General features: G+C 37.7%; 1 protein-coding gene and 1 long non-coding RNA gene across 2 annotated transcripts in view; one reads left to right on the plus strand and one right to left on the minus strand.

Annotated features, from left to right (window-relative positions):
- Nucleotides 1-26,600, minus strand: part of LOC115246078 (teneurin-a) — a 486,292-nt gene extending 459,692 nt beyond the window's left edge. The window contains exon 1 of the mRNA XM_029824669.1: nt 25,297-26,600. The gene's annotated coding sequence lies outside the window, so the exon portion shown is untranslated. The remainder of the gene's footprint in view (nt 1-25,296) is intronic.
- Nucleotides 1-26,606, plus strand: part of LOC115246099 — a 244,898-nt gene that overhangs the window by 215,934 nt on the left and 2,358 nt on the right. The window contains exon 2 of the long non-coding RNA XR_003885631.1: nt 23,640-24,212. This is a non-coding gene — a long non-coding RNA (uncharacterized LOC115246099). The remainder of the gene's footprint in view (nt 1-23,639; nt 24,213-26,606) is intronic.

Here is a 26,606-nt window from a genome sequence, read left to right on the forward strand (position 1 = left end):
AGAAACCTGCCGTAATGAATTACTCCTCCTGATCGTTCGCGAGTAACATCCAAGTGTAACGAATTGTACGAGGCGGCAATTTGCATGATATTTGACGACACGTAAATTATGGAGCCGTACCGCTCTTTTGTACGAAGTAGTTACTTCCACGTGGCAGCGTTACGCTTAAGCGATCGCCTGGAAATTTCATTCGCAAACGTATATACGCGTGCCTACAGTGCGATGTAATGAAATATGCTTTCCCGATATTCCAATATTGCCGAGGAACAATTTATCTCCTTACGAATGCCCGACGCGTAATATGGATAATGAAAAAATCCGCTATAAGGCACCCCGAACACTTGCAAATTTTTTTCCATATATAAACTTACTTGGAAACGTAGCAAATGAATTATATACTACATTAAAGAAAGACACAATTCTTTGATTATAGTGAAATATATCTTGTATCTCAATCTACTCGAAAATGTTTTTTTCCTTGGTTTCCTCTTCAGAATAGATTCTCACGCAGGTGGATACAATACTCGTAGTAATATCTGTATCGTCAATATCAATCAAAAGTTTCTCAGTATCTCTCAACGGAGATCCTCCTCGTGTTCGAATAAAAAAAGATTTCGTGACCATGACCCACTTCAGCCTGGAACCCGGAAAGCCTCTCGTTCTATTAGACGTAAAAATTCCCAGAAAATGTTTCAATTTCAGATAGCGTTTCCTTCGTAGATAATAAATATTTGTATCGCGCGAGTTCTCCACGTTTTACCCAGAATGTCTCTGATGTACCAGACGATCCGTATCAAACTGCGTAGAATGGTACACGGGAGGATACAAGGGGGAAAACATTTGGGAACGAGGTAACGCTGCGAAAGCATCTACGAAGGAACAGACGAGCGCACTCAGCAAGGGATAGGTACCAAGCTGTCTGTGATCTGACACGACGGGATTACCGTCGAAAGAGGAAAAACGCGTACGCGCCCCTCCAGAAAAGAATGAATGGCAAAAATAGACTCCGGCTTCTACGGTCGGGCGGACTAAAACACAGAGGGAAAGTTACGAGATATATACGGACGCGCGCGTACCTGCACGATAGATTACGCGCGGACGCATTATCCGTCGCGGAATATGCGCATAAATATGCATGCACGAACGTGCGGAGGATTTAATCCGGACCACCGAAAGAAAGGCAATGCGCGCGAGACGAGGTAATCGCTGTGCGGAACGTTGTTTGAATTTCGAGAAACTGACGAGATTCATATTTTCGCGATATATTTCGAATCAATTTCAATAACGCGTTAATATCGCACAAATAATCGACAGGTGGTGCCACGCGCATAAAAGCATCGAAAGCTATTCTTTTAAATTGAAATCGCGAAAATTAAACTGATATCACTGATTAAAGCAGTGACATGATTTCACGGAAGAACAATTTCATTAATTTTCAGTGAAAATACATTTTATTCTTCTATTTTATATTTCATTGATTATAGCGGTAAGATTTCACTGAAAAATCAGCTAATTCTTTTCAGTGAGATTTTGCTGTTTTAGTGCTATACTTATAACTGAAAAATCAGTGTTAATAATACACTGATTCCATTTACTAAGAGAGTACATATGCATATAACGGTATGCAAGAAAACTCTGCTATTATTTTGAATAAGGACGCAATTTTCGTATAGAAAATTGTTTATTCAATGAGTTTAATTAAATCTGGTTAAATTCATACTCCGACCCATTGTCGCCAATAATTAATTTCTCATTACATTATTTTCATCAATTTTCTGCTACTTTCAGGTTGTTCTATTAATAAATAATTCCATTGCAAATTATGGTGACATGTCCTTAAACAGGCTGAAACAATACAAGCAACTGTACTGAGACTGCATATAATTAATCATATATAATGTGAGAGAGATTTCTTTATCAACTAAATTTGCAGATTGGAATATAATTATTCCAACGAGAACACGATATAATATACAATAGGAAAAGGATACGGATGTATGCAAAATGTACAAGTACCGTTAAATTGTTCGATGAAAATGATAACGTTAATCCGCTTGAAATTGCCTTGATTAAACGACGTAAATTTTGTAATACCGTTGATATTAAATTTTTTTGTGTTCACGCGCGTAAGAATGTGTGCGCAGCAATTATATCGCATCGAAAATTTTACTTCTTTCTATTAACGTTCAATAACGAGCGGAAAAAGAAAGCTTTGACCGTACAATCGCACAAGTGTTCATATAGACGTGCACATGCTTGTAAAAGAGACTCGTATACGCGCAGGATTACTTTTTATTGAAACCATACCGAACGAGCTCACCGCGTGCGCACGGTATAGCGTGCAATGTGATATTTTACGCGAATTCTCGAGAGCACGGAATTTTATTTCTCCCGTTATATTATAGCTAATACGTAAACTCGTTTTCCCAGCTGTGTATTAAATTAATATCGTACAACGTTATTTCGCATTATCTCGGCTACGCACTTGTAGCAACAGAACATCTATATTAAAAATCTTCAATTTTAATTATTTCGTTAATTATTTAAAAAAACAGATATACTCCTGTAACAAAAAAATAATAGCTGTAGATATCAAGTCGTTACAACGCTCGATTTGATTATCCAATCGTACAGGAATTTGCAATAGTTTTGATATAAATTTTTTAATCAGACAAAATGCTACCGTCGCGCAATCACATCACTTTGCCTCTAAACCGCGCCATCGCTTTGCCGAATCATCCGGCGCCTTTCGCCATCGGAAACTATTCTCTTTCTGCGGTTCCATTCGCCGCAACAAGCTTTAATCTGCTTAGCCGCATTCAGACTACGTGGGAAACTGCACTCGTGTAACTAGATTGTGAAATCTAGTGTGTCCCTAAAATCGAGGCCGTGTTCCTGTCCCGGTGAGCTATAGCACCCTGTCCGCCCTCGATGTGTCTACAATCCTGCGCTACAGATTTAAATAGTTTGCGCGCCACGTGCGTTGTCGTATTTTACGTTTTTTTTTTCCGCTCAGACTCCTGTAACTTCACGCTTAAATATCTATTTATTCGCTCAAAAAAGTCTTGTTAAAAGACGTTTATTCCAATATGAAACAAAAATTGCGTCGTTGTTAATCATCGTGCTCGTAGGTTGTCTCGGTGACACGTAGACGATTTTTGCTGCGATATATAATCGAAAATCGAAAATTACGGTACGAAATATATTAGCGACAAATATGAAACTAAAGAGAAAATTGGTTGTTATTGACAATCTGTTTCTCATAATAATGAACGTGCGATAAAAAAATATAGTTAAAAAGAAATCAATAAATATGTTCCACTGCATATGATTGCTCTGGATTTGTCGTTTAATATACATAGTATATTTCCTTTAAAAGAAGAAAATTGTCATAATATGGTATCAGAGATGTTCTAGTGCTCGCGATAAATGCGATTCTATTCCACAGGAGAGATCTGTTGCAGAAACTTTCTCATTCATATATGTCGAAAGCAAATGCGATACGCTGCCCGACATACGTTCTCCATTATTGAATGCATTAAGAATAGCATACAAAAGAAATATGTCGCAGAAAATAATAGATAACTTAAATAAATAAGGCTTGATATTTAAGTTTATGATATTAAGAATAATTTAAATGCGCGCGTGCAAAAAGTGATCGAGAATAAAATAAAACTTTTTAAACAGAATGATATCACATATTGTGATCCTGTTCAAATTTCCACGAGAAATTTTTTGTTGTCACGAAAATACAGCGCAATATCTGATAATATTGTACAGCTCTCAATAACTAATATATTAGAAAATAATATTACGAAGTATGTCGTCTATCCAGTACGGTGAAATACCAATCTTGCCACGACTCGCTGATTCAGAACATCGAACTGATCTCGAAAATGTTTTTTTCCTTGGTTTCCTCTTCAGAATAGATTCTCACGCAGGTGGATACAATACTCGAAATAATATATCTGTATCGTCAATATCAATCAAAAGTTTCTCAGTATCTCTCAACGGAGATCCTCCTCGTGTTCGAATAAAAAAAGATTTCGTGACCATGACCCACTTCAGCCTGGAACCCGGAAAGCCTCTCGTTCTATTAGACGTAAAAATTCCCAGAAAATGTTTCAATTTCAGATAGCGTTTCCTTCGTAGATAATAAATATTTGTATCGCGCGAGTTCTCCACGTTTTACCCAGAATGTCTCTGATGTACCAGACGATCCGTATCAAACTGCGTAGAATGGTACACGGGAGGATACAAGGGGGAAAACATTTGGGAACGAGGTAACGCTGCGAAAGCATCTACGAAGGAACAGACGAGCGCACTCAGCAAGGGATAGGTACCAAGCTGTCTGTGATCTGACACGACGGGATTACCGTCGAAAGAGGAAAAACGCGTACGCGCCCCTCCAGAAAAGAATGAATGGCAAAAATAGACTCCGGCTTCTACGGTCGGGCGGACTAAAACACAGAGGGAAAGTTACGAGATATATACGGACGCGCGCGTACCTGCACGATAGATTACGCGCGGACGCATTATCCGTCGCGGAATATGCGCATAAATATGCATGCACGAACGTGCGGAGGATTTAATCCGGACCACCGAAAGAAAGGCAATGCGCGCGAGACGAGGTAATCGCTGTGCGGAACGTTGTTTGAATTTCGAGAAACTGACGAGATTCATATTTTCGCGATATATTTCGAATCAATTTCAATAACGCGTTAATATCGCACAAATAATCGACAGGTGGTGCCACGCGCATAAAAGCATCGAAAGCTATTCTTTTAAATTGAAATCGCGAAAATTAAACTGATATCACTGATTAAAGCAGTGACATGATTTCACGGAAGAACAATTTCATTAATTTTCAGTGAAAATACATTTTATTCTTCTATTTTATATTTCATTGATTATAGCGGTAAGATTTCACTGAAAAATCAGCTAATTCTTTTCAGTGAGATTTTGCTGTTTTAGTGCTATACTTATAACTGAAAAATCAGTGTTAATAATACACTGATTCCATTTACTAAGAGAGTACATATGCATATAACGGTATGCAAGAAAACTCTGCTATTATTTTGAATAAGGACGCAATTTTCGTATAGAAAATTGTTTATTCAATGAGTTTAATTAAATCTGGTTAAATTCATACTCCGACCCATTGTCGCCAATAATTAATTTCTCATTACATTATTTTCATCAATTTTCTGCTACTTTCAGGTTGTTCTATTAATAAATAATTCCATTGCAAATTATGGTGACATGTCCTTAAACAGGCTGAAACAATACAAGCAACTGTACTGAGACTGCATATAATTAATCATATATAATGTGAGAGAGATTTCTTTATCAACTAAATTTGCAGATTGGAATATAATTATTCCAACGAGAACACGATATAATATACAATAGGAAAAGGATACGGATGTATGCAAAATGTACAAGTACCGTTAAATTGTTCGATGAAAATGATAACGTTAATCCGCTTGAAATTGCCTTGATTAAACGACGTAAATTTTGTAATACCGTTGATATTAAATTTTTTTGTGTTCACGCGCGTAAGAATGTGTGCGCAGCAATTATATCGCATCGAAAATTTTACTTCTTTCTATTAACGTTCAATAACGAGCGGAAAAAGAAAGCTTTGACCGTACAATCGCACAAGTGTTCATATAGACGTGCACATGCTTGTAAAAGAGACTCGTATACGCGCAGGATTACTTTTTATTGAAACCATACCGAACGAGCTCACCGCGTGCGCACGGTATAGCGTGCAATGTGATATTTTACGCGAATTCTCGAGAGCACGGAATTTTATTTCTCCCGTTATATTATAGCTAATACGTAAACTCGTTTTCCCAGCTGTGTATTAAATTAATATCGTACAACGTTATTTCGCATTATCTCGGCTACGCACTTGTAGCAACAGAACATCTATATTAAAAATCTTCAATTTTAATTATTTCGTTAATTATTTAAAAAAACAGATATACTCCTGTAACAAAAAAATAATAGCTGTAGATATCAAGTCGTTACAACGCTCGATTTGATTATCCAATCGTACAGGAATTTGCAATAGTTTTGATATAAATTTTTTAATCAGACAAAATGCTACCGTCGCGCAATCACATCACTTTGCCTCTAAACCGCGCCATCGCTTTGCCGAATCATCCGGCGCCTTTCGCCATCGGAAACTATTCTCTTTCTGCGGTTCCATTCGCCGCAACAAGCTTTAATCTGCTTAGCCGCATTCAGACTACGTGGGAAACTGCACTCGTGTAACTAGATTGTGAAATCTAGTGTGTCCCTAAAATCGAGGCCGTGTTCCTGTCCCGGTGAGCTATAGCACCCTGTCCGCCCTCGATGTGTCTACAATCCTGCGCTACAGATTTAAATAGTTTGCGCGCCACGTGCGTTGTCGTATTTTACGTTTTTTTTTTCCGCTCAGACTCCTGTAACTTCACGCTTAAATATCTATTTATTCGCTCAAAAAAGTCTTGTTAAAAGACGTTTATTCCAATATGAAACAAAAATTGCGTCGTTGTTAATCATCGTGCTCGTAGGTTGTCTCGGTGACACGTAGACGATTTTTGCTGCGATATATAATCGAAAATCGAAAATTACGGTACGAAATATATTAGCGACAAATATGAAACTAAAGAGAAAATTGGTTGTTATTGACAATCTGTTTCTCATAATAATGAACGTGCGATAAAAAAATATAGTTAAAAAGAAATCAATAAATATGTTCCACTGCATATGATTGCTCTGGATTTGTCGTTTAATATACATGTCGTTTAATATACATAGTATATTTCCTTTAAAAGAAGAAAATTGTCATAATATGGTATCAGAGATGTTCTAGTGCTCGCGATAAATGCGATTCTATTCCACAGGAGAGATCTGTTGCAGAAACTTTCTCATTCATATATGTCGAAAGCAAATGCGATACGCTGCCCGACATACGTTCTCCATTATTGAATGCATTAAGAATAGCATACAAAAGAAATATGTCGCAGAAAATAATAGATAACTTAAATAAATAAGGCTTGATATTTAAGTTTATGATATTAAGAATAATTTAAATGCGCGCGTGCAAAAAGTGATCGAGAATAAAATAAAACTTTTTAAACAGAATGATATCACATATTGTGATCCTGTTCAAATTTCCACGAGAAATTTTTTGTTGTCACGAAAATACAGCGCAATATCTGATAATATTGTACAGCTCTCAATAACTAATATATTAGAAAATAATATTACAAAGTATGTCGTCTATCCAGTACGGTGAAATACCAATCTTGCCACGACTCGCTGATTCAGAACATCGAACTGATAAAAGTGGTGCAAACGTTTCACGGATGAATCTACTAGTACACACGCAGGATCCAGACGAGCTTTAAAACTCGACTCAGCCCGGTCCAATCACCGATCGTTATTTCCTCTAGGGCTCGACACAGTGGATACATTCTCAACGACTAATCCAACGTCAATCACGTATCGATTTCCCGCTGACGTGGAAGCACGCCAGGTAACTCGATCGACGAAAATGCTTGAGACATACCGAGTACGACATGGTAAGGTCATCAACTTTTCTACACTACTACCTTCAAATTTACATTAATATTTAAAAACACGCGAATAATTCTCTAAGCAATTGAAAATAACTCTACCATAAAGAAGAAAGTAGCAGATATACATGATATAAAATAGAAGTTTAAATGGCAAAATTTTAACTTTTTTCAAAGAAATGTAAAAATTCTAAATAATGTGACGAAATCTATATAATCTTTTTGCATATAATTTTTGTATCACATATTTAAACGCATGATATCATTATATTTATGAGAAAGTAAAATTTGCGGTCTAGTTTCAATCAGTCTTTTATTATAAGAGTCTATTCTGTCCATTATGTGTGACACTTCTTCTGCAACTATTTTTATCTCTGTAATATTGTCCGTCGTTGCGGTTTTCCCCTCACGAGTAACTTCCGTCTTTCGGCCGAATGCAGTTTTTGCGGGATACAAGTAAGATGTTGGCAACCTAAGAAGAACATAATACCGAAGGCAGCTTATCCGAATACTGATAGAGCCTGGAAGGGAATCCTTCGTAAGCGCGTCCATACGTAGGCTTACCGCGGCTTACGGGGATGCCTCCCTCTCTCTCTCTCTCTCTCCCTCGGCAGTCTGGCGTCCCGTTTCGCGAATTTCGCGGAATTCAAGAGGCTATCATCCGAAGGCGGAAAAATATTTTGCTCGGTCGCACCGCGGAGAAAACGCACGGTCCTGGAAATCTCACGAGATAATAGCAGCAGATGGACGTTGAACGTGAATCTAGCAAAATAAAGCGGAGCTTAATAAAGTAACACTTCAAGTTAATTAATGCGCGGTTATTCGTATTCACTTTTTGCTAAAGTTTCGCACAAAACTTCTGAGCTAACGAAGTCGATTTCGAGGCTCTCGATACATCTCGTTTGACTTATACGAAAACTGTGTTGCCGCGAAAACTTACGAAAGTGTAGCGAGCATTCGTAAATCCGACAACTTTTTACGGCGCGTATTTATATCTTCTTTGATCTTTTAATCTGGATAAAGTGAATCGCGTACTCTGTTTATTATTTGTAATCTTGAACATACTGTAGACTTAAGTCAAAGAATAAATTACGCTGGAGAGCAAAACAAAGAATTGAAAATAAATTCTACAATTTTTTACAACTTCGAATAATTTGCATTAAGTTACTTATTGTTATGCCATATATTCCAAGACTTGAATATAATATTTTTATTTTTTACGTAAAATAAAATTTGATAGAATTAATACAGAGATAGTAATATTAAAAGAAAAAAGGAGTATGACGTACATATGTCCGTACTGATTATTGCAATGTGTAGCTTGATATGAGCGTTAATCGTCTTATACCCATTTTAAATGGAAGCTTGCGACATCCCAAGTTAACAGTTCATTAGCAGAGGTCACGCTGCATCGCGCATGCTTGACGCGATGCACAACGCGGAAACAGGCACAAGATGAAACTGCGTTATATATTCCGGCGATTTGCAACATGCAATTTTCGCAGAAAAGCAGAGATAGTAATATTGCAATATTACTATCGGTCCACGGTCCACGTGTATATATAATTTATATCTATAAAAAATAGAATATACATTGATAAAACAAATATCTCTCTCCGTTAATAAATTTGGATATATATTTTTTATATAAAAAAAATATTCGTTTGAAATTTCGCCGAATTTTTTATTTAGATGAAATTTTAGTCTGAAATAAAGCATGGTATTTCATGCTCGTTGCTGTAGCATCATATCGTCGTACTATTATTCCTTTGAAACAAGAGAAGCAAGAATCTTCGTCAAACCACTATAGTTCATTACGGTTAGTACGAAGCTGTGTTGACGGTGGTATCGTGCAAAGTGAGACGTGCAGTAGATATGAACTCTGGTACGATGACACGATGACATCGAGGCATACGTCTTCCTGCGAATTCATCGTGCCACACGCGCGACAAGATTAATGACCGGAAAGAGGGTGGGTCGTGCGAATTCACACTCGATAAAATTTGCAACGCCTCACCGTCCCATTTGTACGGCCTTCCTTTCTCTCTCCTCTCTCCCTCTCTTTCTCTTCTTTCCTGAAAATATAACACGCTCGCCGGAGTTCTCTCGTAAATATGCGTATTGGAAATCTCCTCTCCCACACACACACACATCCACCGTCCGTCCGTTCCATTTCAGCCAAAGAATCGACGCGAGCGCACCGGGACGCCTCGCGCAAATCGCAAATTTGAAAGCACTTTTCCAGCAGCACGTAGATACAGCCGTGTATGTATTTCCGCGTCACCCCCATTTACGTGCGACTACCGCGGCGCGGTGCTTCTCGAGATTTGCGGCAAACGGCAGCGAGAAGATGAACCCAGCTTTATCCGGCGCAATCGATGAGTTTCTGCGCCGGGAATGTGATTGAAATTTGCCGTGCAACGTGCCGACCTTAATATAACGTCAGGGAAAGCGCGTGCGAAATTCTGTATCGATTATTAGTTTTTCCAATTACGCCGCGGGCGTTGCTTTTTGAGCGTGTATTGTCACGTTAACGGGAACTGAAATTCACTATGAAATTTGTCGTTGTCATGTTATATCATGCTTGTTATGTGCTTATTATTTTGCACTGTAATGATTCTGAATGCAATGTGCCTTTGAATTAAATAGTTTATTTCTTCAACTCTTTGCGATCGTAAGCCGGAATATATATTTATCAATTAGATTCACATATCCCATGTTACTACCAAGATAATTAGATATTGTATTTATGATTATTCAAGAAAAAAAAAAAAAAAATATATATATATGTATTTCTGGAATTAAAAGATCTGGGACATGCATGCGAGGAATTAATAGTGAAATTACTAGTGATTTTGTGGAGGATAATTGCTAGAGTCGTTGCATGCATGGAGATCCATAGACGATTTGAAAACTTACTTCCAAAGTGATATATGCAACGCATTCGGTATGCCACATAATCCGGGAAGTTATGAAAGTTCAGGCAAGATCGGGCTATCATTCGATGGTTCAACCATACCTTTATGTGAATACCAACACATTTCAAGTTAAATGGCGCTACTAACAAAATAGTTTGCACCTTATTCGGCACGAGTCTCGAGGCCTGCACACAATCCTCAAGTTATGCTCATCCATACTGTTGAGGAAACTTTTTAACGGCTTGTGGAACTCTGTGCTTCGAGCTTTCACGAGGAATCTAATAACGCTCATACTCATTCTAGACGCATACAAAAGACAATACTCAAGCTTGAGTTGCACCTGATTATTACGCATTCTATCGTTTAACTACCGTTAAAAATAGATGTTATATTGCAGTTTCTGTGCAAGTGTGCTTAACTATACTTAGAAAGAATAAATTACTTTTAGAAAAATGTGGGGCGACACATACATATATCAGAATATCAAGAGGCGCATATTCAGCAAATTCGTTGTTACATTAATCAAAATTTGAAAGATTTTATGTCAACTAAGAATTTCGCCTTTACTTCAGTGTCCGTCTGTAGTATGTGATTGTCAGATGCAGTACGCCGGTAGAGCAATACAATCATTCTATTAGAGAATAATAATACACGCGTATATTGGTGTAGATAGACCTGCCGGCAGTTCTCCGTCAATTCGTTTGTGAAAGCTTCCAACATTGAACAAAGGACATCGTTTTGCGAAAGCACCCGATAACGGACAAAGGATCCCACGAATAACGTAGATATCGAATGAACGGATACACTACGAATTGCTGCGCGCTATATGCCGTGATTGAAATGTAATCGTATATAAATTAAGGTAATCATGATCAACATATGACACACATTTTTGTGCATGATCCTCATTTTTTTCACATACCTAATTATAAATTAGATTAAGAGCGCTGCTTTGCTTATTTTTAATTTTCATAATTTGTATCCAGTTCTTAGAGAAAATTAAATAAGACAAATAGAACAGATGAAGGTATTCCGCTGCTAAATGTGCGGTAATATTATGAGACAAAAACTATCCCATAAAAGTAAAGGAAATCAGTGAACGGATAAACCTTTCCGTTAAAGAAAATTACCATATGATAGGTCCCATCAAACCAATATATTCTCGAATCTCCAGCATTCGACCGTCGCTCATTTCATCTTATTTTCAATGGAGAACTCTTTCTGCTTTTCCCACGTCACCCCGAGATTAAATGTAAAAGAGGGAGGATCCCGTATATATACTCTTTATTTGCGCTCCTCGCGTTACTCTAAGTTGCAGAGAGCGGCGGATTCATATGATCAAATATGGGATATTTGCACCTTCGAGTGCAGATATTCGCTTTGATTTCACGTTATCGACACGTCAGCTCATCGATCCGTGAATTCATTTGCTCGTAAAGGTTTTACTATTCCGTTGGGCCGAGATGCGATGGAGAGGTTTTCTTCTCTACGCGGTTTAGTGGCGTCCCTTTTACGTCTGACGAAGTTTTATAACTTCGAAGAAATGAAAATGGAAAACTACAGTGGCTATATCTCGATCTGAGATTATGATATTGTTCTTTTTGAAATATATATTTTAATAGCTTCTAAAAGGTAAAAACGATGATGAATAATTGACTATTATATATATAAATTGAACTATATAGCTAAATTATAGTGATATTTACACAATCAATAGCTCGTTAAAAGAATAAAAGCTTTTTAAAAACCTATAAATTTTTAGTAAACTTTATGTAATTTTCTATGTGGAAATATGAAATAAATATAACAATCAATTTATTTCTCAATATTATTCGAGAAAAAAATAGCGATCAGCAAGATAACAAATATTTTCGAAATATCACAACGTGATCGTGTTGGTATGTTTTAACACAAAAGAGATTCTTGATAATATAACGAGTATGCCTATACATTACGTAAATCATATACTTTTGTACGCGCTTTTTGCACGGAAAATAAAATTTACATAACGCGAGCTTAATATAATTTATTAAAATGCGCTTACGCGGTGAGATCAGTATTAATTAAAATTGTGAGATTTGCATTGATTAAAATGTGCCACTAATTGAAAGCGACTTATCTGCACATTGTATTAAAATGTAAATCAAATCTCTCTCGTCATAGACATTCATGTTTGTGCTGACCAATAAGCAGGGATGCGTGAGGCTGTAACACAAAACAAGTTTGCCAAATTGTCTCAGTATATATGTTATTATTATTATTATTATTATTTTTTTTTAATGGAGACATACGAGGCAACACCTTTTTTATTGGAAATTTTATTGGACATCGATGCTACAAGCGCTGTTTATACCTGCATTATAGAAATGGAGAGAGAGAGAGAGAGAGAGAGAGAGAGAGAGATAGCAGGATCATATTCCTACCCAATCATAATTATTTTTTATTCTATTTCCAAGCGATATATGGATATTCAGAACTCGTAGTGTTCACAAGAGAAAAACGAGGATATAATTCGTTTGTAACAATGGAACTACTTTTTGTTGATTCAATCGATTGAATCGACTTTATATATTCAGACAAATTTTATTTCCACCGTATACTTTCCTACCCTACCGCATACAATCTCATTCACTGCATAAGTGAAACATGCTCTTTTCACATTTTCGCATATATCCGCTTCATTCAATCGATAAATTGCTAATAATCGTTGCTAGCTTCAATTATGACATATTTTTCAGCAGGTTGTCGCAAAACTCAATGACTTATAAATTTTACAAGTTGACGATAATTGAGACGTTGAGATGATTCTCAAGTTATTGCGAAAGAGAGAGTCTGCATAGCCAAGAAGGTATAATCCTTCGCGGAAAGTTAAGTTGAGTCGGGTAAAATCAAATCCCATGCCGGCATCAATATACGCCATGTCGGTCCCCGGGCCAGCCGAGGGAAAAGCAAAGATTGATCCTGTGTATCGCGGAAACTTCGGACACTACGCACAAATATCATCGCCAGACAACCGCACCGGCTCCCGATATTGCGCGCTCTCACGGGTTTTAGTTAAATGCCAGCGCAATACACAAAATACGCGCGGAGTACACGTGCTTCGATGCAATCCGATGTGCTTCAGTAACGTTTCTCGCTGAGGAAAGGACGTTCGTTCGTGGACTTTAAGATGACGTGGCAATGCACCCAAGTTCGGATATAAAAGGCTCTCGGCAGCTTCCACTCCGCTTCGGCGGAGCGCGGCAATGGAGAAGAGATTTTTCGCTATAAAAGGACGCCCACGTGTCTATTCGAGTATTCTCGGCGAGCTTGTTACATACTAATGTTGAAAATAATACACAAGTAGTTTTATGTGCAACAAAATTACAATGTTGATACGAGTTTTACATTTTTTAGTTCCATGCAATATTTTTTTTTTAATTAAATAAAAGATCTTGAACTTTTTGCAAAAGAATAATTATTTAATTCGTAAATTTTATAATTTTTATTTGATTATATAGATGACAAGAAAATTGATAAGGAATAAATTTCCACTCCGATTTTCGTGTTTTCTCTCGGATACTGTGAAATTAAAACGTATGATATATTTATCACGAAAAAAGTGGAAAAAGAGAACCTTTTTGCGCATATTTATTTTCCACCATTAAACAGAGAAAAACTCTCGTATATCCGAAAAAGTTTGCGTACGATGTACTGCCATCATCGCCAGGCAGTCGAGAGAGCGCCATTTTAACTAATGCATTCTCTTGAACTGCCCACACACTACGAAGTAATCTAAGTGAATACGATAGCTTATTTAGCATATATTCATTTGACATGCTTTACCGTCGCGCTGAAGCTAACGTTTGTTGATAGTCATGGAGTGTACAATGTCGACAAGCAAGTTTGACGCTCAAAGCGTCAGAAATTGTTATTCATGGAATATAACGGTGCACCTAAATTAACACGGTCACCGTGAAAATTTATCTCGGATAAACGTAATTTTTCACCCGATATGATAGACAAACAGTAGCTATATTCTTTATTTTGCAATCGATAGAAATCGAGTAGAGTGAAAACGAACGTTCAGAGTATATATCTTGCTGGGATTTTATTCCGTCAACAAAGTAAGTTGTTTTATCTTACGAGCGACTGCCTGTGAAAAATTCCATCAGAAATCGATCGACCAGCGCGTCTCAACCGCCGTTTTGTAATTATGTAAATCGGCTTTTCCGTCGTTATCTCACATATATTTTTTTCTGAATAGAAATATGTATTTTCACAACCAGTGACCGATAAATCAATAATTTAAGAACTCAATAATTTTAATATTATTGAAATATAAACCATCAATTTTGACAACTATTCGATGAATTAATAATGATTTTAATTCAAATATAGTAATTAAATTCTTGTCTTTATTATTAAAAGAAAAAATATCTGAAATGTTAAAAGATATATGTCAACGCGTAGTTAATATCGAGACATAACTACAAGATGAAATGATGTACACTGATTATATTCGGCAATTCAAGAATTTTTTACTGAAATTTATGACGCGTGCAATATTGATGACTAGATATTTTACAATGCTTTTCTAATATTATAGTAATAATGAGAGTGAGCATTTCGAAGGTCGTATAACGCGAATGCACGTTCGTATACTGTGACAGAATCCTATAGGGCACTAACTTACGATAAGGGCGGTACGCGCGCCATAACTCGAAACTTCGTTTATTCGAAGGCGTCCATGGGGACACGGTAGTGTCAGCGATGCGAACCTAACATTTAACTAGATATGGTTGCAATTCAATTTACAGGCACAAGCTTTGCTTAACCCGAACATTACGGATACCGAAGCTAGTTCAATGTACTCGCAGAGACCTTTGAGTCAATTCCGAATAGTGCACGTCGACATCAGTTAGTTTAATAAATAACTCTGAGAACTTCTCTCTCTCTCTCTCTGTCTCTCACACACTCTCTCTCATGTACGGTTCTTTAATAACGACCTGATGATCACTAATGCATCGTGACATTGGAATCGATCGACTTGTTTGACGAACGAACGTAATATAAATGATCGTTATCATAAAGAGATCACGCACATCCGGATAATTCGCGATTGCTCGTAAATTCGGCTCTATTTGCACTAAATTAATACACTTTCTGGCGGATCTGATCGTGAAAGGAGCAGTGATCGTAATTAATTGATCGCGAATGGGATGTATATTCTAATGTTAATGGCGCGAGACGTGGGTTATCGCGAAAATTTTCGACAGAATAACTGTGATCTAATGCATCCCGCGAGCCGGTTCATGCGTATCTCTCGATCACGCTGGCGTAACCGTCATATAACGTAATGCATGCCGCTGTGCGCATGGGTTCAATATAAAGGATTGTTATTTACGGCACGGTTTATATTTCATCGGAATATAATGGAAAATGGACCCGGTGTTAGAGGCAACGCATAGCTTGCCGTATATATATATATATATATATTCTTCGCCTCTATCGTTTTGGCTCGCACCCAGCATGGATGCCTTTTGACATTTGTTTGTGGTTGAAATACGCAAATGCACATATTTCTGTAATTATTTGAAAGTTATATTTCGCATACAAGTTGTCAGCGTCTATCTCGATTTGTTGATTCATCCTGTGTAAGCGTTGATATTGACGCTGTCAGATTTTAATATCGGAGATAAAATAAAATGTTATCATACCGTAACAGCGAAGTATCTAAGTTTCATCTAATAACGATCATCTCTCTCTTGATCACAATATTGTGGGCACATAAATCATATGAATAATCAAGATCGATTATTATTTTTCAAAAATTATCATTTTAATATCAGAGTAAACTATTATGTGCAACAACACTTGCGCGATGACAGATTAGCACAAGTGCAGTCCGAACATGAATTACCATACTGTTGGAGCTGTGCAAAATTCATTCATTCTTAATTTCAGCCTTACTTCGCTCCTATGCGTCATAACTTTCCAAACTACTAGTCTGGGGAAACGGACAAATATATCTTCCGACAACGCGGCTAAACGGCTGTAACTTTCTTTCCAAACTTTTCTCTACGAGCGGCATTTACGACCGGCTCAGAAGCGAGACAAGCTCTACTACAGTGTATCAATTAACTTGACTTGATTGTGTTGGTAAACCCGCGGTCTCGCGATGTTAAACGTTACACGCTTTTCAAGCGACAACGCGAAGCAAAGCCAATAATCTTAACTAGAGATGCCCTCGAGAGATATCGGGACGAAATATCCGTGCACGATAACAACCAACGGATATGTTTTTCGCGGTGTAGTGGAATTTCGCTCACGCTATTCTCGGGTCAACAAGACGTCGCTGCATCGTAAATGAGCTCGTCCGACGGACCTGCATTCGGTTCTCTCATGCTGGGAGATTTTTTTAGATGGACGTTGGTCACAACTTCAAAGATCGTCCCGTCCGGACGACACGTCGTATACGCGAAACTTTTGCCGACGCAGTCTCCCACATCGTTCTTACGTGCTTCCATCTCGAGGGAGCGAAACCCTACGTGCATAGATTTTTACATACCACCTCTTCTTATCCCGCGCATAGAAATATGCAAGGTTGCAAATACGCACAATCTCATCGGTCTTTTATCCGCGCGAGCAAATATTCCAAGCGCGGTATATGTAAGATCTACTCGGTGTAAACGCAAGAACTTTCGCAAATGGACGTAGAGGAGAAAAATTTTTCGAGTCGCAAGTGGACTCCGGACGGGATTCGGGGAACGGAAAAGCTCGCGGGTGCTGCAGAATGCAACAAAAGGAAGGCTGAGGCAAGGGAGAAAGAAGAGACGGGAAGAGTACGAAAGTGGGCAGGAATTGTTACGGCAGCGGGTTTACGAGGTCCCGGTGGACAGGATGCCAAGCAAAAGGGGAGGAAGGAGACTGGGAGCACGTCGCTTCTCTCCGAAAGGGAGAAAAGCGTTATCTTGCCGTGTGTGACTCGAATAACGAGAATAAGCCTTCGCGAGTCCGACTCAACATCGGATGTTCTATCGCGTAAACATTAATACGATTCCTGTTCGCGCGATTCGCATCACTACTCGATCTCGTCGATCAATTACGACTGCATCTATGACACCGAAATCGTATTAATCTACGTAAAATTATGTCTTTGCTAACGATATCTAGAGGAATTTCGTGTCACAAGAGAGATAAGTACAATTCTCTCAAAAAACGAAACGCGGCGAGTACTGTATGATAACATCTGTTTAATCCACGTTATCATACATCGTGAAATAAGCAGTAGCTCTGTAATAGGATGTGAATAATGATAGACGTCAAATGACTTCGTACCCGAAAGCACAGTGGCGGTTAATTCCAGAATGTCGAGAATGTCTCCTGTATTGTAACTAAATAGACAATCTAGCTAGCGTGGTGGATTTCGGGGTGAGCACTGTTGTATTACATGAACATTTACAAACATAGCTACGTGTATGTTTACTGTATTTCTATTCGGAACGTTAAAGTTGTCGACCAACAAAAATTCATAATTTATTATTATTTCCTAAACTTTTAGAAACATTTTTACATTTTCCACATCGTGATAAATCATATATCTTAAATATCAAGTTAAAAATTTTGATAAAGTAATAAATTTCTAATTAAATTTGCTACAAATTGCAAACATATAATTGTACAAAATAGAAGCGTACGATTCGAATAGGACTTTAGATTAAAGTTTCTAAATGCTATTAGATTCAAACCGCAATCGAGTTCACCGAATAACAAAATAGAAACTGCTAAAATTATCTTGTGACGTTATTATCTAATTACGTAGACTAAAATTATATAGCGATTATCTTAATGATATTTATAAAAAATATAAAAATATATCTATTTTTATTAAAAAGTTTAATGCGACTTTATTTTTTCAAATTATAATTTTAATTACTGCGCGAAATATAAAGAAAGAGATAAAATTAATCAGTATTAATCAATTCAATGCAGTGGGAACTAAGATAATCAACTTCGATTCCAATGCAAATAATTACTAGATTTGCATCATATAAAGAGTAAGCTAAAGCGCTTTTAGTAATTTTAAATGATACAGTTCCATATGGTCATTCAACTGTGCCTGATATATTTACAATTAATCTCCAGCAAAACCGATGGTTGGTCATGTAATAACCAAGAACAATTATCGGTTGTCAATACGTATGTCAATAGTTACAATTACTTTAAAAATAGATTTGAAATGCGAACTAGATCTAAAAGCTCTCTGATTGATAATAAAAGTTTTCTATCTACATTATTAACGACTTCTTTCTCTCTCTCTATTTTTCTTTGCTGAATTATTATTTAACTAGACTTTAAATACTTTATCAGAGAAAGAGGAAGCAAAATGATTCAAAGACAGTAGATTTTTGCGATTTAAAAAAAAAATATATATATATATATATATATCCGTTATAATATGTATATATTACATAATCTAAATTAATAAAAAAATAATTTTATTTTACAACAATCCTATTCTTGCTACATAATTTATTTTATATTCATATTATGTAATAACAACTTATATATATATATACGTCAATATTAAAAATTTTGCTAAAACACGCCGGACTCCAGCTGTAAAGTCGCAGTAAAATATTTCTACGGTTTTATTCTCGGCAAACCAGTAATCTTTGCGAGCGGCGACGCCCTACGACGTCGCGCGCGTATTTTGATGAATTTATTCTATCCAATTAATACGCACATAATTAAAGATGAATTCTCGTTCTATATAAACATACAATATTATTTATAATTTTTAAATATGTAAATAAATGATTTATTAGAAACTATCTAATTAAAAATATTATTTTAACTTTGAAATACTGTTAAAATAATTCCATTAAATTGCATTGTAATAGTTGCGTACGATCATCATACCAGCTGGAGATTAATGACATGATCTGTAGAACAGCATTTGCTGGAGAGTCAAACGGCAAACATTTTGTAAACTCATTTTCCTATTCTCGCACACTTTTTTATGACACATGCAAACGTGCTAATATAATTTTGCTCGTTATCCTTGATTATCTCGTACAACAAATACAATAATAACTGCTTGAAGCTGCTGTATATATTGATAATTTTAGTGCACAAACTGTGATTAACATTTCCATGCTTTTTTAATGAGATTGACTTGTATATTTCTTCTCCCAGAAATAGTGCGTGGATATAAATTGCTTACAATAGCATCAGAATTAAATTTTCGTTCGTATCATAAATTAAAAATATCTTTTTATGATACGCGAGACAACGATATTAGAAACTTTATTGCTGTAGACTTTTAATATTTGTAAATACAATGATAGTATATTTTTTCCGCACTTTCCGAGCGTCGTTACACTTTTCCGGTGTACGAGCTTGACGAGTAATGGATCGCCAAAGCAGTAGAGGTGTTGTGATAGGGGTTGAAAAAATATGGACCGAGGTCGCGGAAAATGAGCCCAAAACTTTTACGGCAGATGCAAAGCAGCGCAGCTTATCGCGTGAATGTTTGTATGGTGATCTATCCTCCAGGAAGTCAGAACCTCCACCCCGCTTGGCCTACATACTGAGAGTTATGGCCGCAGCCGTGTCATACAACCGCACCAAGTCTCCGTGAGGCGTATAAGGAAATAGGAGCATTGCCTCCGCCAAACATTATAACGTGCACGCGGCTAGCAGTACGAAACAAGTATCGCTTTTGCACGGAGCGAAAATATTACGTGGCAACTGTAACATTCGATTTCCGTTCGTCTGCAATGAAAACATTGAGATAGGAAATAAAATGCTATATATATGTATATTAATAACGGAACAGCTCTATTCGAAAATATCGCAATAGTTTTTTTATAGGATATGTATCAGGCGAAAAGAAGAATATATGTATATACATATATATCTGTTGTAGGAATGTAAATATTTTCGGTTTTAATCGCGATAATTTCTAACGCGTGCTTTTATTACAATATTTTGGCTACTTCGAGAAAATAAATATTCGCTATATGAATCTTGCTAAGTACATGTTTAACATTTATTAGCAATGCTCAGCTTAAAATATCGCCGTTATGCTAAATACCTATGGAAAGTATATAGTCGTTTCTCACGAGACAGTATGCGACAACCTTAATCCACATGCGAGCTTATTATGTACGTACAACCATAACGATGAGATATGTCATTTGGATTGCGCGAATGTATTCAACAATTTGCGTTCTTGTTGAATGATGGCTATACATATCGACTTAGCAGTCAAAGAATGACACCAACACTATTGTATATTACGAGAATTTATATATTCGCACTGAAAGAAATGTTATATAAAATTCAAACACATTTGCATACACGAGAAAATCAAAAATCAAAAAACAAGAATTTTTGAATTGAAAGTGTACAATGTAGCGATCATATAACTGGGACAGTTTTTATTAAATAATAACTTGACAAGTATAACAATTATTAATAATATTTAAAAAATAAAGAAATTGACTATAGAATTAAATGACATATATAAATCAAGTGAAAAGATATGATCATTATTTAATAAAAAATATATTTGTATAACCAACCTACAAATATCTATGTAGATATAATGTAACTTCCTAATCGGTGTGAAAATAACGACCATGTGCGAAGCATGTAATTTTAAGGAGAAATGAAGACATGCGTTTATAATTCGTTGCTGGTAGGCAACGAGCGAGTGAACGAGATAACGAGACTCATTGTCTCATTAACAGTCGTACCTGTTTTCAAAGAAAATCTTCGCTCGTGTTTTCTCATTCTATATATACGATCTTGTGTCACGTCAGGGATGGCAAATGAATCTCCTCTCCGTACGCGGCGAGCGACGTTTATAATTTTAGTTAGTCGTCGACAATTAGCGTAATTTCGGTATTTAAAAGACACATTATTTTTTCACGACACGTTCATTTTATCACGTGTTTCTCGTCGCTGGCGTGCGTAACATGGCTATTGTGTACAAGCACGGTCACCTTAATCGATAAGCCGGGATATTAGCGATATTAGCGCACCTCTCTCTTTTTCCCCTCGCGAAGGGGCCACTCATCTCTCCCTTCTTCTATATAACCGTAGCAGTCTTATAAAATTTATGATAATTTCCGGTTACACGGTGGCCTTTTCGTTCTCGGCTCTCAGTGGGCCACGGTTGCATAATTTTTCATCGCTATGGCGTCGCGCTAATGTGCGTAGTAATTCTTCGACTTTACTGGTACGCGAATAATGTCACGATGTAACGCTGAGAAACTGATGTTATGCCATACGTATTATGAGTTTAAACTAATATTAAGCCGGCATATTACACATGTACAGTATACTTCGTACTTTTTGCTAATTAAAATCGGCTTAACGAAGAGTGTAGTTAAAAGATTATACATGTGAAGCGGATAACATTATTGTTCACACTAAAAAGCTGAAGTAAATTGCAAAAGGCATGAAATTTTTGATAATATTGATAATGTAAATATGTAAAATAATTTGTAAATGAATATATAAGTACAAAAATACAGCACAAGGAGAGAGATTATACAAACTATTATCCACTTTAACAGAGTAGATAACCGTTAGCCATCCCGCGCGGGATCGCGTTTAAGAACGGTATCACGTATCACGTTCCGTAACTACCTGGTATACTACATATAAACATATGCCTGAGGGGGAGGGGATGAGAATAGCCAGATAGGCGTGCCAAATAACGTACTTATCTGAACCATGCACTTTTCAGTGACAAGGGGATATGATTTATTGCCTACAAGCTTGCTACAATGACTCCGGTACGTGTTAAACTGACCACGTTCATCATTAAAATTAATGGGTATTGGATACTGCCCGCGGTAAGCGAAAGGAGAGGCAGAACGACTGAAAGCGTCGGAGAGTTCGGTAGCCGAGAAAAGCGTTGTTATTGTTGCAGTCTGATATTTTGCAATATTTCGTGATAACAATTGTCGGAGAAACGAAATATCGATTTTTTTTTTTAATAACAAATGGGTTCAGAGTACTAGCGATACTACGTGAGGAAACTTTATTGTTGTTTAATTTCATATTAACAAGTATGCATTAAATATGTACGTTTCGGACATAACATATTGCGCATGTTAAATTTTAAATACAAATTTAATTTTTTCATATTTTTATCTGTGCTGAGAAGCTTGACTAAAAAACTGTTCAAAACGTGTCGATTTTCTTCGCGCATTTTTTAATTTTTATTAATAAATAGTTAAAGTTTTTAAATATTAATCTCAGACGTAAAATAAAATTATCCGTACTTGTTAATTTAATATACAGGAAATGTTCTATCATGTACAATCTGCGTGTTTCATCTCGAAAACTGTAATTTTACAAATCTATGCAATCAACACGCTCTCTTCAGGGTGACGATGTCCAGCGCATGCAGTAGTTATACGTGCATTTTCACGTGTTCTGTAATTGTTCTGGGGTGTCTATTGTGCGGATGAGTGTTAAGTCTGCAGTCCGGCATTCCCATTAAAATTAATGGGGTTTGGGATAACGGGGATAGTCAGGCATGATACCAAACGCGAAGTAAAGTGATGCATCATTCACAAAGAAACAATGTGAATAATTCGATAATCGCATTATAATAATTCATACGTTACAATATACGCATTATTGTTAAAGCGATCATTATAATATTCCGATTAGAATGTTAATGCACGCTTGGTATTCATAGTATTCAGCATTAAATTTAATCAATCATTTTTCGATATCGCGACACATATAGCTATACTTGCTCGATATCAAATTCGGATCGACATATTGTGTTCTTAAACACCTATTTAGACGCTTACTAGTGCTCTGTATGTGCTTCGGGTACTTATTTTTAGTAGTATTTGTATTCGTAATGTATTTTGAAGTACCGCGATAACTGTTATCGCTGGTTAGATGCATACGCAGTAATCTCTTACGATCAATTCTACTTTATGGAAATAAATTGTATTATAGTAATCGATCCGATTTACAGTCAAAAGCGAGATTAACGGCATTGCATTCTATCAATCTGCCCGTTTATACACTTATAATGCTCTTATTACGGTACACACGGCACGGAATCACATTACCTATTGGCAGCGTGGTAGAATATAATCGTATAAAGATTTCATTATTCTTTTTACAGGAGATGTCGACGAGAGGAGAATGCGAGCGAACGCGCAGACTCGCCGAGCAAACCGCCTCAATCGTCTATCATCGACGGCCTTTGCGGAAAACGATAGATCGCGTTATCGTTAATGACATTTCGCGGCCAGTTTTCGCGGCCAACCTTTCGCGGCCGTCGACGAGGAATACGAGGGTCGGCGGCGAGACAAGAAGGCAGGTCAGGCAAATCGATCTGTCGGCGACACGTAACGCACAGCTAAGTAACGTGTTAAAACCCCGCGAGCGTCCCGACTATGCTTTCAGCATATTTGCATAGGATTCTCCTCTCTCTCCTGTGGCACGGCAGCTACCTATCCATGGTACGCGAGCAGCAGCACCCGCCGAACGTTTACGTAGCTACGCAAAATGACAGCGCTTCCATTACGCATACCCAGAATGGCCGGGATACTTAGCGATCGGTATTCCGATTACGCCTATGCACGTCGGAGCGCATCTTCGAATCGCGTCCGGCCGCGATCACTGCATGTAGAACGAGCCTGGCGATCCTTAAAGCGATGGAGATCAGACCTCTCCGCACGTCGACTTATGACATGTATGTGACACGAATGCTAATCATCGATCTGATGTCACAATCAGAAAAATATTTATTTCAGTACCGATTTTTGTATTGCGCGTATGTCTGTGTGTATATATATTCCTTGCGGTAGAATGGAAGCAATATTGTGCAATATTATTGCGATCATTCTTGATAAAAATATCGTTTTATATTACGCTGCGTTCGCGCGCGATGTAAGATTAAAAAATTATTGTCAAAGATTATCGATGACAGAGAAAACAAATTCGCTTTGTAGTTCCTTATTCCTTGTAGCTTATTCTCAGTTTGGAAAACAATTCATGAAGTAATATCGTGTGTTGGAGCAAAAAATGTTTGATCAAAGACATAAAAAGTTTCATTAAAACTTCTTTGATCGCTGAAACAAGTAAAAAAAAAAGTATGCTGCCAATTATGCACTCCAGTTACGCAATGACCTACTGATTATTAAGATTAAAATGCTGTAATTACGCAACAGAAGTAATAAATTGATTTTATGCGAGAATACTACCACACACAAACACATAGATTATACAACTAGTTCTTTTAATTATGTTTTATATAACGTTTTATTCACGCTTATAAAAATATATAAAAATCTGAAAATCTTATCTTTTTTAAAAATGAGGATATATAAAGCGAATTAAAAGAAGAAAGAGGCGCGTATAGAGTCGCGTATATTGTAATAGTCTACGTCGTAGCTTCACATAATACGGAAGGCATTCGTACATATCCAACAAGAGTTGGATTCTAAAGTACGAAAAGTTCCCGAGTTTTCTTGCATTTTCATTACGTACCATCTGGGAGCAAGGCGGAAAGGTCTCCAAAGGGGAGTCACGGTAACACCAGAAGCACAAGCGCCTCAGGTTCTATCTCCGCAGCGCGTAATTCGAGACCCTGCTCGCCGTTCGATTATAATTTCATTTGCACGGAAACTCGCACGATTAATGTGGCGGTGCCGACCTATTCCCTCTAATTAAATCCTGTGTACCAACCGAGGTATGTTTCGTCCAATTTTAAAATCGGTCGTAGGGATCGTCGATCGGGCGGCGAGAATATCGAACATATATGTAGACTCACTCACCTCAGTTCGATGCCTTGGGTGCGCTTGTCATTTATGCTAACGATCACGTCGCGTGGCTGTATCTTCTTATCACCGCTGCACTTGGGGGTAGTCACTTTGCCGCGCGAGTGTACGTCAGACACGAACGACTACGTAAGTCCGCACATGTACACCTTGCCTGACGATAATGTAGTAACACCCGGTGATGATGAGATCAACGTCTATCTCTCTTTCTGTCTCTCTACTCACGCGGTTCAATTCGCGGCAACGTGAGAGTTCCGCTCGGAGCACCAACGAGCGTACATATGAACGAGCTCGGGGTTTAAGTCAGTCACCTAGCGTCGCAGTCTTCGTCGCACACTGCTGCACTGTCACGGTGCCCGCTGCTTTTCTACCCCGTCGTTTTAACGAATCCACGGCGATTTTAATCTCTCAATTTCTCGCGAGCGCGCACACTAGTGTGACTACCACGACGCGATAAAGTCGAAAACACGAAATTTGCGAACTCTCGAAACGAATTTACGTAAATTCAGAACACAACGATCCGCGAAACGTCACACGAGTTGACGCGAGAGCATCAGTCTAATGTCTCTATAATTCACGAACGAACGACACGCCGAGATGTTTAAATAATTTAAAGTGGAGATTCTGCCGTAGTTTTTTTAGGCGCGTTTTTATCACGGTCGTCGATCAACGATCACTCGGCTTCGCCAAATTGTTTTTTCACATTCGCAGAACGCAGGACATCGCTCGAATGACGCGAGGGATCGAGCAAGCGTCCGGCGTTCCAGCTGATCCACGTCGATCGAAAGGAGAAAGAGATAGGAGTACGTGGGATAGAGCTACGAGTCGCGACAACGTGCGTGTTTACCCGCGCGACGACGTAAACACTCCGCACGAAAGCACTCGACTGCTCGGCAGGGGTGGCTGAGCGGCACAGTTCAGTTGCTCGCGCAGTAGCTTGGTAACGCGGCGCAACAGTGCGCAAGTTGTGCTTTTGTGCGGCGAATGCGGACTCCGGTATGGGGGCTAGCACCTATGATCTCTCTCTCTCTCTCTCTCTCTCTCTCTCTCTCTATCTCTCAATCTCCCCTTTCTCTCCCCCTCTGCACTTTTCGTGCTTTCCGCCCTTCTGTCTTCTTTTTTTTTTTTTTATTTCTTCTTCCTTTCCTTTGTATGCCACCGTTTTCACCCCTTTTCGCTCTCTAGCCGCGTTTTCTTTCCCTCGCTTTTCTATTCTCCCACCGATTCTCTCTTACACCTCTCCTCCTCTCCGTCTCACCAACTGACTCACTGACTGTCGTCCGTCTGTCTACCTGCGCCGCGGAAGA

This window comes from Formica exsecta, unplaced genomic scaffold (assembly GCF_003651465.1).
Source record: "Formica exsecta isolate Colony F162 unplaced genomic scaffold, ASM365146v1 scaffold1, whole genome shotgun sequence".
NCBI lineage: Eukaryota > Metazoa > Arthropoda > Insecta > Hymenoptera > Formicidae > Formica > Formica exsecta.